General features: G+C 39.4%; 1 long non-coding RNA gene across 1 annotated transcript in view; it reads left to right on the top strand.

Moving 5' to 3' along the window:
- The first annotated feature begins 3,666 nt into the window (after positions 1-3,666).
- Positions 3,667-16,351, top strand: part of LOC123478647 (uncharacterized) — a 49,120-nt gene continuing 36,435 nt past the window's right edge. Inside the window, exons 1-2 of the long non-coding RNA XR_006653918.2 lie at positions 3,667-3,841; positions 14,799-15,123. This is a non-coding gene — a long non-coding RNA (uncharacterized lncRNA). The remainder of the gene's footprint in view (positions 3,842-14,798; positions 15,124-16,351) is intronic.

Below are 16,351 nucleotides of genomic sequence, written 5' to 3'. Positions count from 1 at the left end.
ACAACAGGTAGCCATACAGGGACACAAAGTCTCAGGGGACATGTTCTGTTTCAGTTTAGTCCAAGTAAAATACTTTGGTTATCTAATATCTAAAGGTGGACTACTAGTTAATCCTGAATGACTTTGGAATGTTGTGGAAGCAGCAAGTCTTCTTAACTTCTCAGGCATCCCAGAAAAAATGAAAAACAGGTTTCAGAATTATTAGGTGCCATACAGCAATGGAAAAAAGTTGTGAATTATCAAAATTCCACAACATTCTAACACTGCCACCATGGCAGCAGAAGAAAATCATTCAGCTGACTCCGCAGCTAGGCAGGCAGCGTTACACAGCCACATTAGCCAGACCCCAGACGGCTCCTTGCTTCCTATTAAATTAATAAAAGACTCTCTTTTGCAGTTCCAACAGACAGCTACCAAAGAAGAAAAGAGGCTCTAACAACAAAAATGGGGCATTTTTGACCTAGACAAACAGATATGGTTTAGATACAACCAGAAACCAATGTCTTGTTACTTGTACCACAACATGTACCTGAGCTAATGCGCTGGAGTCCTGAAAAGATGATTTAATGGCTTAAACAATATTACTGGAAAACTTCTCTTACTCTAGCTCATAAAGTGTATAGCAGGTGTTCTATCTGTCCAAATACAACCCTGGGAAAATCAGTCCACAGGTCCCAAGGACCTTTTCCACTTCCTTTAGATCCATTTGAAGTGTGATAATTGGATTTTATCCAAATGCCACCACCTCAAGGATACTGCCGATACATGGAGACCCATCTCACGAGCAGATTGTGAAAACCAAACAGCTGCATGCTGTGCCCTCAGACTATAAGTAGATGTTATGCTGGATGCAAAGATAGCAGACCTTGCTCGGATCATGATAGCTCACAGGCTAGAAATGATCTAGAAGTTTCTTTTCTTTATTTTTTAATAAATGCTCATAAAACTTGATTGCCTTCCATTTACTTGCTTTTCCCTTTTGAGAAAAATTCAGCCTTTGACTTCCATTCAAGGTTCTGGTCTTGTCCCATCTCCCATGGTCCACAATTCAGCAGGACAATGATGACACTAAGACTTCCTAGGAATGAGCCTTCCTAGCATTGTGGGACCACATTACCTAATCAAAAGGCTGGTCTTAAATGCATCCTCAGGATTAATTATGACAAAAAGGAGGAAACTGTGTACAAAAAAAGGGACCCATACTAAACTATCTTGTATGCACTAACATAAAAGGAATATGTGTCTCTCAGTTTTGTCCTTTATTCAATCCCATAGACTTTCCCACTTGGCTTTCTCCCACCCCTTTAATTTCCCCCGGTGGGTTTCATGTAACCCTCTTTGGTTCTCTTCCTTTGTATCTAATGTATAAAATAAGCTTCATAAGCTACAAAATTGCCTTGCTCTGGAGCATTTTCTCAATTCATTGAGGTTTCCAGTCTGACAATTGTCATTATTTTGGCTCAAACAAGCTCTTTAAGACTTCTTAAAAATTTTTAAAAAAATATATTGCATTGATTATGCTACTACAGTCATCTCATTTTTTAATCCCCTTTATCTTCCTCTGCCCTGCATCCCTTCCCACCCTCAACCCCCTCCTCCCACTGCTTAGTTCATGTCCATGGGTTGTACCTGTAAGTTCTTTGGCTTCTACATTTCCTATACTATTCTTAACCTCCCCTTGTCCATTTTCTACCTACCATTTATGCTACTTATTCCCTGTACCTTTTACCCCATTCTCCCCCTACCCCTTCCCCTCTGATAACCCTCCATGTGATCTCCATTTTTGTGATTCTGTTCCTGTTCTAGTTGTTTGCTTAGTTTGTTTTTTGTTTTTTTAGGTTCACTTGTTGATAGTTGTGAGTTTGTCGTCATTTTACTGTTCCTATTTTTTATCTTCTTTTTCTTAGATAAGTCCCTTTAACATTTCATATAATAATGGCTTGGTGATGATGAACTCCTTTAACTTGACCTTATCTGGGAAGCACTTTATCTTCCCTTCCATTCTAAATGATAGCTTTGCTGGATACAGTAATCTTGGATGTAGGTCCTTGCCTTTCATGACCCTGAATACTTGTTTCCAGGCCCTTCTTGCCTGTCAGGTTTGTTTTGAGAAATCAGCTGATAGTCTTATGGGCACTCCTTTGTAGGTAACTGTCTCCTTTTCTCTTGCTGCTTTTAAGATTCTCTCCTTTTCTTTAATCTTGGGTAATATAATTATGATGTGCCTTGGTGTGTGCTTCCTTGGGTTCAACTTCTTTGGGACTCTCTGAGCTTCCTGGACTTCCTGGAAGTCTATTTCCTTGGCCAGATTGGGGTAGTTCTCCTTCATTTTTGTTCAAATAAGTTTTCAATTTCTTGTTCTTCTTCTTATCTTTCTGGTACCCCTATGATTTGGATGTTGGAACGTTTGAAGTTGTCCCAGAGGTTCCTAAGCCTCTCCTCATTTTCTTGAATTCTTCTTTCTTCATTCCGTTTTGGTTGAATGCTTATTTCTTCCTCCTGTTCCAAACCACTGATTTGAGTGTGGTTTCCTTCTTGTCCCTGTTGGTTCCCTGTGCATTTTCCTTTATGTCACTTTTCATAGCCTTCACTTTTTCCTCCATTTTACAACCAAACTCAGTCATGACTGTGAGAATCCTGATTACCAATGTTTTGAACTGTGCATCTGATAAGCTGACTATCTCTTCATTGCTTCATTGTTTTTCTGGAGTTTTGATCTGTTCTTTCATTTGGGACATATTTCTTTGTCTTGGCACACCTGTTATGTTTATAAAGGGTGGAGCCTTAGGTGTTGGTTCTTTTGTGTTGGTTTCAGGTGTACAGCGTAGTGGTCAGACAATCATTATACTTCACACAGTGTTCTCCCCAATATTTGCCATACACACCTGGCACCATACGTAGTTATCACAATATTATTGACTGTATTCCCTGTGCTGTACTTTACATCCCCATGACTATTATTTAACTAGCGATCTGTACTTCTAAATCCCCTCATCTCTTTCACCCCGTTCCTAGATCCCTACTGTGTCTACAAGTCTGTTTCAATTTTTTATTTGTTTATTTTGCTTTTTAGATTCCACATATAAGTGAAATCATATGGGATTTGTCTTTCTCTGACTGCCAATTCACTGAGTAAATATGCTCTCTAGGTCCATCCATGAGGCCTCAGATGCTAAGATTTCAATATTTATGGCTGAGTAATATTCCATTGCACATACATATCACAACTTTTTTATGTCTCTATCTGTTTTAAAACATCCTCTCTAGGAGTTTAACAGTGAACCTTGTTTATTAATTCTGTTGCTTTGCCCTCAGAAACCAGTAGGTGTTAATTGGAATAGATCAGAATAGCAAGGGTCATTCATAGTTTCTAACAGTTAAAGCAAATTCCTTTTTGAACCCATCAGTGTCCTGGAAAGGTGTGGTGAAAACTTTTAGTGGGTTCCTTAATTCTGTTCTAGTCCAAGGGACGCATACATTTGCTGGCTCCCCTCTGCCTGAGATCAGCTTTTCTCCAAAGGGAGCTGCCAGAATTTCTGTTCTTTTTTTTCCTTGTCTATTTTGGTCTAGTTTTCTATTCTGAGTGTCCCCTAGGTCAGCAGGGAGCGGTGGTGGAGGAGATGGAGGAGAGAGAAGGGGAGGAGGAAGGGAGCGTAAGTCCAGACAACAAAGTAGGGTACAGCAGGGCAGTGGAGAAGAGGGCGAAATGGGGAGTTGGCATTGAGCAGCTTTGGAAATCTTCTTTAGTCTGAACACAGTCTCTAGAATTTTCTTACTAACTTCATGGAAAGAAGAACGTCTCTCTGTTCCCCATCTCAGAGGCTTCTATTTGCCAAGTGAGGTAAGCCTCTCATTCGGTTTGATGTTAGAGCCAGATTTTCTTCGTTTTCCTACAGTGCACACTCACAAAAATAAAATAAAATAAATATAGGTGTCAAAAGAGTTCATTTTGGTCATCTTAGCTTAATATTACTTAGAGTTAAATCTCCATTTCTGTAAGTAGTGGTTGCAAGTAAAGGCTTCCTATGCATTGTACATCTGCAGTAGTAATGGGGCTGGAGCCTGGGAGCTTGTCATCCTCAGAGGCATGATTTCCTGTGTTAATTTTAGTTTTCTTTTGAGATTTGCAGAGTCTCAACAAATTTCTAGAGATATTGTATAGTGGGTTGACATGTGCTGCCTATGGGTTGAGCTCTAGGGGGCTCTCACCTACAGAGTCACTTCAACCTTCTTACGTGTCTTGGATTCTCACCCGAGCTATCTAACACAGCCATGAGGACTCAGAGAGCTAGGTGACCAATTTTTATCTGCACGTCCCCAGATAAGCCAATTGTTTAATTGCAGTTGTGTTGGGATTCCCTATAGGGCCCTGCTTGTTTTGAGGAGTACCCTCAAACATCTCCACATAAATCTTAGTCACCTAAGAACACTCGAAACTCAAGCTGGCAGAAGTGAATGCCCTTATCTTCAGAGCTGCATGAGTTCAGAATCTCCTTTGTCTAATGCAGAAGGTTTTGTTCAGACTTGCAGTAAGTAGTTCCAACTGAAAACCAAAATTAAAAAGTGGTCACCCCCAATGGAACAGCATAGAGAGCCCAGAAATAAACTCAAACCTATACGATCAATTAATATTTGACAAAGGAGGCAGGAGCATAAAATGGAGCAAAAACAGCCTCTTCAACAGATGGTGTTGGGAGATCTGGACAGCTACGTGCAAAAAAATGAAACTCGATCACCAACTTACGCCATACACGAAAATAAACTCAAGATGGATAAAAGACTTAAATATAAGCCGTAACACCATAAAAGTCCTTGAGGAAAACATTGGCAGGAAAATCTCAGACATTCCACGCAGCAACATCCTCACAGACACATCCCCTAAAGCAAGGGACATAAAGGAAAGAATAAACAAATGGGACCTCATCAAAATAAAAAGCTTCTGCAGGGCTAAAGAAAACAGCACCAAATTACAAAGAGTACCAACAGTATGGGAAAACATATTTGCCAACGATACCTCAGACAAGGGCCTGATCTCCAAAATATATAAAGAACTCACTCGACTCCACTCCAGGAAGACAAACAACCCAATTAAAAAATGGGCAAAGGACTTGAACAGACACTTCTCCAAGGAAGACATACAGAGGGCCCAGAGACATATGAAAAGATGCTCAGCATCACTAGCCATCAGAGAGATGCAAATTAAAACCACAATGAGGTATCATCTCACACCAGTCAGAATGGCCAACATAAACAAATCCACAAACAAATGTTGGAGAGGATGTGGAGAAAAGGGAACCCTTGTGCACTGTTGGTGGGAATGCAGACTGGTGAGGCCACTGTGGAAAACGGTATGGAATTTCCTCAGAAAACTAAAAATGGAACTGCCCTTTGACCCAGTAATTCCGCTGCTGGGATTATACCCTTAAGAACACTGAAACACCAATCCAAAAGAATCTGTGCACCCCAATGTTCATAGCAGCACAATTTACAATAGCCAAGTACTGGAAGCAACCGAAGTGCCCATCAGCAAACGAGTGGATCCAAAAACTATGGTATATTTACACAATGGAATTCTACGCAGCAGAGAGAAAGAAGGAGCTTATACCCTTTGCAACAGCATGGATGAAACTGGAGAGCATTATGCTAAGTGAAATAAGCCAGGAAGTGAGGGACAAGTACCATATGATCTCACCTTTAACTGGAACATAAGCAATAGAAGAAAAAAGCAAACAAAATATAACCAGAGACATTGAAGTTAAGAACAATCTAACAATAGCCAGGGCGGGGGTGGGGGGTGGGGGCGGGGATAGTGGGAAGAGGGTATTACAGGAACTACTATAAAGGACACATGGACAAAACCAAGGGGGAGGGTGGAGAGGGGGGAGGGAGGTGGGTTCACCTGGGGTGGGGTAGAGGGATGGGGAGAAAAGGCATACAACTGTAATTGCATAACAATAAAAAAAAAAAAAAAGTGGTCACCCATTTTTTTTCTTCTGTCCCTGAGTTATCTCAACCCTTATCTTTAGCCTGGGTTATCTCAACCTTTAACCTTTAGTGACACCTTGACATTTTATTTTATTTTATTTTTTTGTTTTTGTTTTTAAGAACAATTCAAATAAATTCAGGGTCTCCTACCTTAAAACAGGAAGATCTGGAATTCAAAAAAAAAAAAAAAATGCATCAAGTTCACGCAACCCAAAGGCAGGAGCTGGTGAGGCACAATGGGCCTCTGTTGGTACCTAGCACAGGGTCCCAGTCTGCAGGGTGGTCCTGGGTGAGCTTCCATGGAACCTGCCTACTGCACCAAGTGCATGTCCATGAAGGAATGTCCATCCTAGGGAAAATTCTTACAGGAGTTTACTTGAGTCAAAATGATGACAATTGTTGGAAAAAAAATCTCAATGAATTGAGAAAATGCTCAGAAGAGTGACAGTTTTGCAGCTTATTTTACACATTATAATCAAAGGTAGACACAGAAGGAGGGTTACATGAAATCCATTGGTGCAGGTTAAGGGGCAGGAGAAACTAAAGTGGGGGAATCCTTGGGACTGGATAAAGAGCAAAACTGAGAGACATGCTTCTTTCACAGTGGTGGGTACCGGATAGTTAACAATTGACATTTACAGCACAAAGACACAGTATTCGGAAACAAGATAACAATGAGGGTTCTGGGGTCTGCTCTGGTGGGAGATTGTCTTCAGAGGGGTCTGGGAAAGCAGATTACTCTGGCATTTCAAAAGTATGTTATCTTAGATGTAACAAGATAGCATACTTTCTCTGTAAAAAGATATTAGACAGTCTCACTTAAGGTAAAGAAAGATTGAAGTTACAGGCCCAGGATGTCACTATTGACCATGACACACTTTTAGCTAGAAATATTTATGCTCAGACTGTCCTTTGTGGTTACTTTTGGTCCCCCCATGCAGGCAGGCCTCCCCTTAGTTTGCTTGTTTAGCATGAGTCAAAGAGCCTGAGGGCTGCACCAGCTCAGCGTTGTCAGCGGTAACCTTTCATTGTGCTCTGTGTGGGTTACAAAATGACACACTGGAAAAAGAGCATTCTGAAACTCAGAGACAGGGGCGGGCCAGGCTAGTGAAATGATGTGCAAATAATCTAGAAACACGAGCGGAATACTTCAAATAATGACTTTAAAAGCTAAACTTATCCAACTTACTAATGCACATTTAAATCAGTGCTATTTAAAGGCAAGTAACTGTACTATAAAATCTGTCACTGATACTTCAGTTCCGCATGTCTTTCAAACAGTATGAAGGGCTGTAAGTTCAAGGTATGATTCAAATAAAGACAAAAAACTATATATCTATGCCATGAGTATATATCCATATCCTGAGAAACATCTTATTTTACCCACATTCTAGAGCAAGAGAATTTCATTTTTCTAAAGCAAAGATACTTACAAATAAGGCACTAGTTTTATGTGACTGTTTTGATGACAGGGTGGGGAGAAGAAAAAATTGTGTTGAAGGTATGTTTTCCGGAATTGCATATTTCTTCTTCATCTATTTGCAAAAAGTTACAATTGATTGTATGTACACCAGGATTACTGTTCATAATTACTGTTGCTAATACTTATAACCTTAAACATCTTTTAGGACTGTGAGTAGAGGTAAGGAAAAATAAAATTCTTAAACTCATTCTTAAAAAGAAAGCTTGTGAGAGAGGAAAAATAAGATAGACAAAGCAAAGCTATCCCTGCTAAATCTGGGTTGGGGCACAGAAACTCGCCAGCTCAGACCTTCCCTTCCCTCTCGTTGTGCACCCAGGAAAGTGGAGGAAGCTAAAGGGCTCTGAGAGGCATGGTCCGTCCTCCATGGCTTTCTGGAATTTAAAAGAGAGTGGAAGAGATGGGGGGTGAGGGAGAGGTGCCCACTGTATCTCAAACTGTGCACACTCCCGGGATTCTCTCACATTTGGATGAATGATGGAGCCAACCTAGTAAAAATGAATTACTTGAGAGACGTGAAAACCTCACAAAAGACAATGCATTCCTTTGCAGGGAAGAGAGCATGGGGCAAGATACTGGTAACAAAGCCTTAGTCAAGAAGGATGAGCAATCCTGCAATAGGTTACCTGTCACACAAATGTCTCTCACCCAGGCACTAATATTCTAATGTAATGCATGAATCTTACCAATGTACAGGTGTGACAAAGGCTTTATAGGATTCTAAATTTAAAAAGAATAGACTGCTTAATTAAAAATTCTGTGAAAAAAAAATGTTAGGTATAAGCAGCCTTGTAGGAAACTATTAACACTGCAGGGGAGAGTTATCTTGAAAAGGCTTGGTTTCTGAACATTGGGGAGTGCAAAGAACACCAGCCTAGTTGCTATGAAATGACGTGGACTTGATCCCAGTCTCAGAATAGAAGAGGAAGGAAATACCACAGCTGGAGAGTGAAATGCCCAGAGCTGACAGCATACAGAAGAGTCCTCTCCTTGTGGCCCCTTCCATGCCCTGAGAAGAGGCAAAGCAAGAAAAAGAGAAAAAAAAAAAGGATGTTCCTTGACCAAACCTAGCCTGATACATCAAAACAATGAGAGACCACCACAGGCCCTCCAAAAATGAATAGGACAGTAGAAGTTGCTTTAATTGACAGAGAAAATGCTGGGAACAAGTGGCAATGAAAGAGGGATTAACCACATAGAACAAGATTGTATAATCTTTATTCTTTCAAGTTTTAAGAAAATAGTTGATCAAATTCCTTCTCTACTCATCCCCAGTCAGTATTTGTCCTTTCCTGAAATATTCAAGTCATTCTGTGTTGTGCTAAGTAGCGATCCGTGGCCCTTTGGGGCTCACATGTACTCTTCCAGTCTGGATGCCTTACAAGAGACTGGATCTGAGTGTTGCCCTCTTTTCTTCTTTTGTGTTAAAAGCTGGTGCTATAAGACAAATAAAGATGAAGTTACAATGGAATCAGTATGAATAGCATTGCTTAGAAGGGTAATGCATTTTGGAATCACTGGAAGTTACTTTCCTCAGGCACAACGAAAGGCCTCAGTATGGTAAAGGGTGTAGTTGTATGTGGATGAGAAATGAGGCAATGGAAGTCATGTGTCCTGGGTTCATGAAGTGGCAGAGAGCTTGCTTCGGCCCTGAACCCGGTGTTCGTGGCACTAGAGTGATCTTCCCAGGGTGGTAGCTAAATGATAAGAAGATCTTTCACTAGACCTGGAACTTGGGGTAGAAAATCAGTCTCTCTCCCAGGTGTGCTCCTGGTGCAAACAATAGGTTGCGGATTCCCCCTCACCAACTCCAATGTACCCCACTTCTGGTATTCACTATAGCCTGACTCTCATCATCTTATTTGTGAGTGACAAAGAATTGACTTGAACCTCAGGGCATTAGCCTCTTAATTGATGATTTTCCCTTTAAAAAATGTTTTGAGTGTTCTTTCTGGTAAATCTCAGAACTACCTTGCTGGCGTCCTCCAAATGCTCAGTGGACCTTGCTGGCTGCCTACAAGTAAGCCCTCCCGACTGGGTGTATATGTCCTGCCCACTTTGCTCTCCTAGCAGGAGCACCCCAATGTCTCTTCCAAAGTGATCCGCAGGCAGCCCCACTCCCCAGAGAAACTTTGCCCTACAGAGTACAGCTTTCTCCCAATGAAAGCCCTCTTATCCAGCTTCCTTGACAGTTCTAGCCACATACAGCTCTGCTCTACGCCTTCCAGGTGTGATTCAGGTTTTGTTCCAGTGGCCCTCAAGCTCCAGGGCATTCACATCAAGCTTTCCAAAATATTCCCTTGAAATTCCTTCCGTTTGGCTTTGTCTTTCTTATTTCCTAACAGATGTAAGAAAAACTCAGTAATCTGTTAACTTTTTACAAAGCAATTCTCAGCTTTTTAAACCGCAAATAAATCTTTGGTTTGTTATATCTAGCTGAAAATGGCTAACGGAACAATGTTGGTTGAACCAATTTCATAGTCATTAAGCATGTCCCAAAGAGGTCTGGCACTTAATTTTAGAAATGTAAGAACTTGGTAACTGTTGCCTTATTCATGACTTTTAATATCTGTAACAAATGAAACACAGCTATAAATTTAATAACATTAGACATGAATCACATTACACAGTAATCACATTATACATTGATAACATTATGCATTAACAGAAGGAAGTAAGAACATTTTTAAAATAATGTGGAAAGAACTCATATTAAAATGTGTTATATAATTGTAATGTGTTATATAACTCTAAAGAGAAATCAACAGAACATATTATACACCCAGGAACCCACCTGATAACCTAGTACATCATAATAGAACTATAAACCAGTGAGACAAGAATGGTTTCTTAATAGATATCATTGTCATTGATATTGAGTAATCCTTAGCTTTGGATTTAAGAAAAGAAGATCCTGAGGCAATGGCAATGGCTTACGGCATACTCCTTAATTAGAGAGTACAACCCCAGGGAGCAAGAGTGGAGGGAAGTAAAATGAGGCAAGGAAGGAGGAAACCAATGGAGGATGCAATGGAGGATGAGCTGCTACGCTCCGCCGCAGAAGACCATCTCTAAGAGGCAGTCTTTGCTTCTCATGGCCACCATGTGGAGCCAAAAGGAAGCAAAATGGATCTTTAACCAGCCTCCCCCACCCATCTATTATTGGTTGGTCAAACGTGCCCCAAGAAGATTAATTACTCCAGTTTTCCCAACACACACACACACACACACACACACACACTGCCATGGAATAGGAACTGTGGCCGTTCACTCCTCTGCATCAGTATGGAGGCTTTTGAGCAGAGGGCATGAGGTTTGTGTGGTGAAGCTGGTCACAGTATATCCCCAGTTAGTCTTGGAAAGAGAAACTTGGGTTACAGCGAGTGAAACAGGTCAGAGAGAAGATTTGGGACAAAACCTTTTTGAAGTAGTTCATATCTGAGAAAGAAAAAAAATCTTTTAAATGGAAAAAGGGCATCACTTGAACTTATGTGTTACATTTTACCTTGCATTTATTGTGTAGTAAAAATAACAAAGAATTAAACACAGAAAATAAAATATCAAATAGAAGGTGACGTTGATGCATATTTAGCATCTCTAAAGAAGAGCTAAGCACGCCAGCAGTGAAGGAGACTGCAGAGGAAAATGACAGTGGAAGTCCAAAGTCTGCAGGACTGAATGAAACATTTATGCACGAATTGAAGCGCCTTCCTTTCTTATCATCTAGAACAAGACCTTCTGCTTGTCCCCGAATGTTTTTGCAGTGCTTCTCTTGGTCTTCTCCAAGAAGTTTCTCTCATTAGTTTGTCTCAGCCAAATGCCTGTTTTGTTTCTGTTTCCTTCTGACTCTATGTGCTCTTGGAATATTCTTGTCCACACTAACTATAGGTAAGTAATACTTCCAAATCTGTTTGTCAGCCTTGATTTCTTTTGATTTCCATACTATATTTCTGCCTCCAACCACATACGCCCATGCTGTTTCTGTACAGACATACCAAATTTCCAAATGGGTTCAAATCTGAGATCAATCCCTGCTTTCCCAGGTGTTACTGGAATTACCATCCACACCATGTCCTAAGGCAGAAATCTTGGAGTAACCTTTGCCTCTCCCTTCTTTCTCCTTTCCCCCTATTCAACCTGTTAGCTTTCCTTGTCAGTTCTTTTTTATAGTGTTTCTCAAATCTGGCCTGTCTTCTCTAATTCCACTGTAACTCCCTTAGTTCAGAAACTCGGATTACTCATCAGAAATATCGCAATAGCTTCCCATCTGTTCTTTTTCTCACCAGGCTCTCTTCACCATAGTCCCTCCACCATATTCCTGCCAAGTGATATTCCTGAAAGCATTTTAATTGATCATGCCTCTATTCTGCTTTAAAGCCTCTTCTTGTTCCTACTTCTCACAGCAGGATTCTGGTATTTATGAAGTATAATTGTTTTAAGCTTGAGTTTACCTAGAAGACAAACATATAAATCTTAATCCTTTGCACCATAACCTTTGGGTGTCTATTTAACATGTAGATCATAGTTTTGCAATTTATTTATTTGCATGTTTGGAAATTCCAAATTGTGCCTTCCCTCAGAATTATTTATATTTGTATGTCCCAGATCACATTTCCTAAAATAGCAAAGGATCCCCAAAATGGTTGTTATTGAATGAATAATTAAAGACAGCAACTGCTAATACCTTCCAAAATATGTTCCAGAACTATGTTTAATGATGTCATATAAAAATATGTTGTGTAGAAAAACTAGTTTGAAACATTTTAGAAAAATGAATTAATTTTCTTAACAGGAGTATTTCTCAAAATCTTTAATGTCCTTTACTGCATATTATGAGTCTTCAGAAAAGCAATATACTATAAAACATTCACTGAACTTTTTGACTACTCAGCCAAATTTGAAATGAGTAGTATCCTAAGGAAGCGATTTTGAAAATGTTTTTACATACATATTCACTAATTCACTATAATAAGATAATAAAGACAGCTTTCTGTCATGTAAATTTTCATTCTTCAGGAGGACGTATAAATGACCCAAAACTATAATTTTCATATCATTAAATTTAGAATATTTTGTAAGGCAGGTAAAAGAAACTTAGAACAAGTTTACTTTTTTTCTGTGCCACTCCAAGCAAATATCATGGAAGATGTCCAATTCCACATAGCAACAACAATAATACACAAAAGGTCATGTCTTTTTTTCTGGACTGTATTCATACCTTTCATGAGACTGTGACTCAAGGCCCTGAGAACTCAGGGCAATGCTGATAATGAAAAGTGGGCATATTGATCATTACTGTGTATCAGAAAAACAAATAATCCAATGAAATAATAACAACTACCATATTAGATTATTTCAGAAGAAACACAATTGACTTAGCCTCAAATATCACTAAGTAGAAAAATGATCTGCTATATTTATTAAGAGGCAAATTCTGATTCCATTAACCTATATTGGGACCCAGGAGGCTTTATCAAGTTTTCCTTGTATTTATTATGCAAGAGATCAAGAAGTTAACAGATAACACTTTACATACCTGCCTTCAATTATAACGTCTATAAAAAGGTTACATGAAGGAAAGTGAACAAACAAGGTGCAATGGCTAATTTTATGTGTTGACTGGACCATGGTGTCCAGATATTTGATCCAACATTATTCTAGATGTTCCTGTTTTTGGATGAGATTTTCATTTAATTGGTGGAGTTTGAGTAAAGTGGTTAGCCCACTGTCCTCTGAGTGAGCCTTGTTAAATGAGTTGACTATAACAAAAGATTGAACTCTGCCCTCCCACCTGAGCACGCAGAGATTCTCCAGTAGACTGCCTTCAGCCTTCCTGTGCAAAAGCGGTTCTTCATTTCTTGCCAGAAGACTGCTCTTAGGATCAAACTACAACTCTCATTGATCTCTAACCTGCCAGCCTTCTCCATCAGCTTTTGGTCTTGCCAAGCCTGCATAAGAATGAGAGCCAATTCTTTAAAATAGATGAATGAGTAAATGACTGAATGAATGAATAAATGAATGCATATCCTTTTGGTTCTTTTCTCAGTAGACTCTTGGTTGATACACAGGAGGAAACCATAAACAGCAATTACACAATCGCTCTAGTGCCAACCTTTCTCAAGCCAGGTTATAGAATTCCTATTGATGGATTCATCAGTACTGTATAATTTTCTGGGAATCCAAATACCATTTGCTCCTCTACCTATCACTCCAACCAACCCGACTGTGATCTTTGAACATCAGAAATAAAATTGAGAAAGTAAAATTAATCCTCCTTAAGGTACCAGAATGTAAAAATCCCAGTTATTTATTATAATTTCAAGTCAAGGTTGAGAACCACCAATCCAGGACCTTTTGTACCATACACATCAGGACTAGTGGTGTTTGTGTCCTTTTGTTTTTAATTCTAGGAGTCACAGAAAGCCACTAAAAGTCCTTAAATAAAAGAGTGTCCTTATCAGATCTGAGTTTTTTTATATGCTCATCTGGCAGCTAGAAGAGAATGAACTGGGTGAAGAGGGATACATACAGATACACACAATTAAGTGACTTGGGTGAGGGAAGTAGCAGTGAAGAATGAGATGCTGATTGGTTCAAGGTGTGTTAGGAGACAAAACTGACAGGAAATTATCAATTAGTGTCTGGGTGTAGGCATTTAGAGGGAGGTCCTCAGAGCTGGCTTAGATTTCTACAGGCAACAAGATGATGGAAACAAGATGTTTGCATTTACTAAACAGGAAACAATGAAAGGGGATCTAGATTTTAATTTCATCTTGGGTATTTGAGTTTGAAATGCAAGTTGAATATACACATACATAGGATAAAAATATAAATTTGGGAGTGAGCATCACTGACAACCTCTGTATGTCCTCCTCTCGGGTAACACACTGGTTTCCGGCACTATGAATTTTACAGAAATGATAAAAAGTCTGAATTAGAAAAAAAGTGAAATTTGCAGTAGAAATATTTCTTAAACTTATTTTATGTCTGGTCAAGATGTGTTTCTTTTAACTATGCTTAAGATACTGTGTTGATGGGTCTGAGAGGAGAAATAAGAGAGAAATAAACTTCCTAAATGATCCTTCAAAGAATTTTTTAAATTTTCATTTTTGCTCAGAATTTGAGGTCACAATTACTAAGCAGTACCTGGTAGCATGTAAAGTCAATATTAATCCAGCTCTAGTCATTTCAGTAAAGGTTTATTTGGCTATTATTTAAGATAGTAATACTTTTACATATGCCATATGATTTATCCTTGATGTTAGAAAAATATGTCTAAATGGGGTCTGACATCTCAAGGGGACTGTTTTGTTTTGTTTTGTTTTGACTCCAGGTTTTACTTCCATGGTAAATCTGGAATCAGTGACCATGACATCAGAAAACTATAGGTGACAAGTGCACAGTAGTCACCAGAATTTACCCAGAAGTTATCGGCAGTGACTCTGTGAAAAAAACTGAGTTTCCCATCAAAATATTCATTCTCTCACGGCTTGGCGTCTCTCAAGTGTGGGCCCCACGATCACTCCTCTCTAAAGTTGACAGTGCTGTGCACGCCGGCAAACAATTGGCGAATGGCAGTCAAAGCCATGGCGGCTTTCTTCCAGAAAACACATTCTCACCAAAGGAGTAAATAAAAGATACCCTTTGCGGTACAGAGAGTAAGTATCATAAATGGTAGGTGGAAAATGGACAGGGGGAGGGTAAGAATAGTGTAGGAAATGTAGAAGCCAAAGCATTTATATCTATGACCCATGGACATGAACTATATGGGGGGAATGTGGGAGGGAGGGGGTGGGCAGGGTGGAGTGGAGTGAAGGGGGGGAAACGGGACAACTGTAATAGCGTAATAAATAAATATATTTTTTAAAAAGATACCCTTTGTGACAGCAGGGATGGATCTGGAGAGCATTATGCTAAGTGAAATAAGTCAGGCAGTGAGGGACAAATGCCATCTGATCTCACCTTTAACTGGAACATAATCAACAAAAGAAAAAAGCAAACAAAATATAACCAGAGACATTGAAGTTAAGAACAATCCAAAAATAGCCAGAGGGGAGGGGGGAGGGGATAGTGGGGAGAAGGGTTTTCAGGAACTACTATAAAGGACACATAGACAAAACCAAGGGGGAGGTGGAAGCAGTGGGGGGAGATGGGTTTGGTTGGGGTGAGGTAGAGGGGTGGGGAGAAAACACAGACAACTGTAATTGAACAATAATAAAGTTAAAAAAAGATATTGACAGCTTATTGACATATCAGCAACCGATAAAAAACAAGGCAAAGAAAACTAATTATACCTGTAAAAGAAATAATTTATAATTAGGAGTTTTATTTATTTGTTCTTCTAGGTCAAAGAGATTAAATATGTTTAATTACCATCTATATAAAGGACAGCAACTGACACATACTTATTACAAAATAGAAAAGTTCAGAGCAATAGTGAAATATCAGCAACAGTGAAAGAGAATAAAGACCTCATACTCACAAATATCAAGCCATTTGACATCCATTTTTAACACTAGAATTGCATTACAACCACTCAAGGGTTCCTTGTGGAAGGAACTAATCAGGCTGTCATTTAACGAAGACTCATAGGTTAGGAACATTAGCTGGCAACCCATCTCCTTGGCTTAGGGCACCATGATTGGCAGAAGCCCACAACATTGCAGTTGTTAAAGATTTTGAGTATCTCTCCTGAGCCTCCCTAAGCCATTCTTGGTTCAAACCTGGAGGAATAGTTATACCTTATCAAAGAGATGTAGTTAATCCAAAATGATACATGGTATGAAAAGCATTCATATTTGGCTATGAAATGTATTTTCATACTAGCATTTGAATGTGTGTCTGATGTTCTGAGAAATTCAGAGAGATTAATGAAGCTGTACTGTG

The sequence above is a fragment of the Desmodus rotundus genome, chromosome 2 (assembly GCF_022682495.2).
Source record: "Desmodus rotundus isolate HL8 chromosome 2, HLdesRot8A.1, whole genome shotgun sequence".
Lineage (NCBI taxonomy): Eukaryota > Metazoa > Chordata > Mammalia > Chiroptera > Phyllostomidae > Desmodus > Desmodus rotundus.
This window is presented reverse-complemented; position numbering and strand designations above follow the sequence as displayed.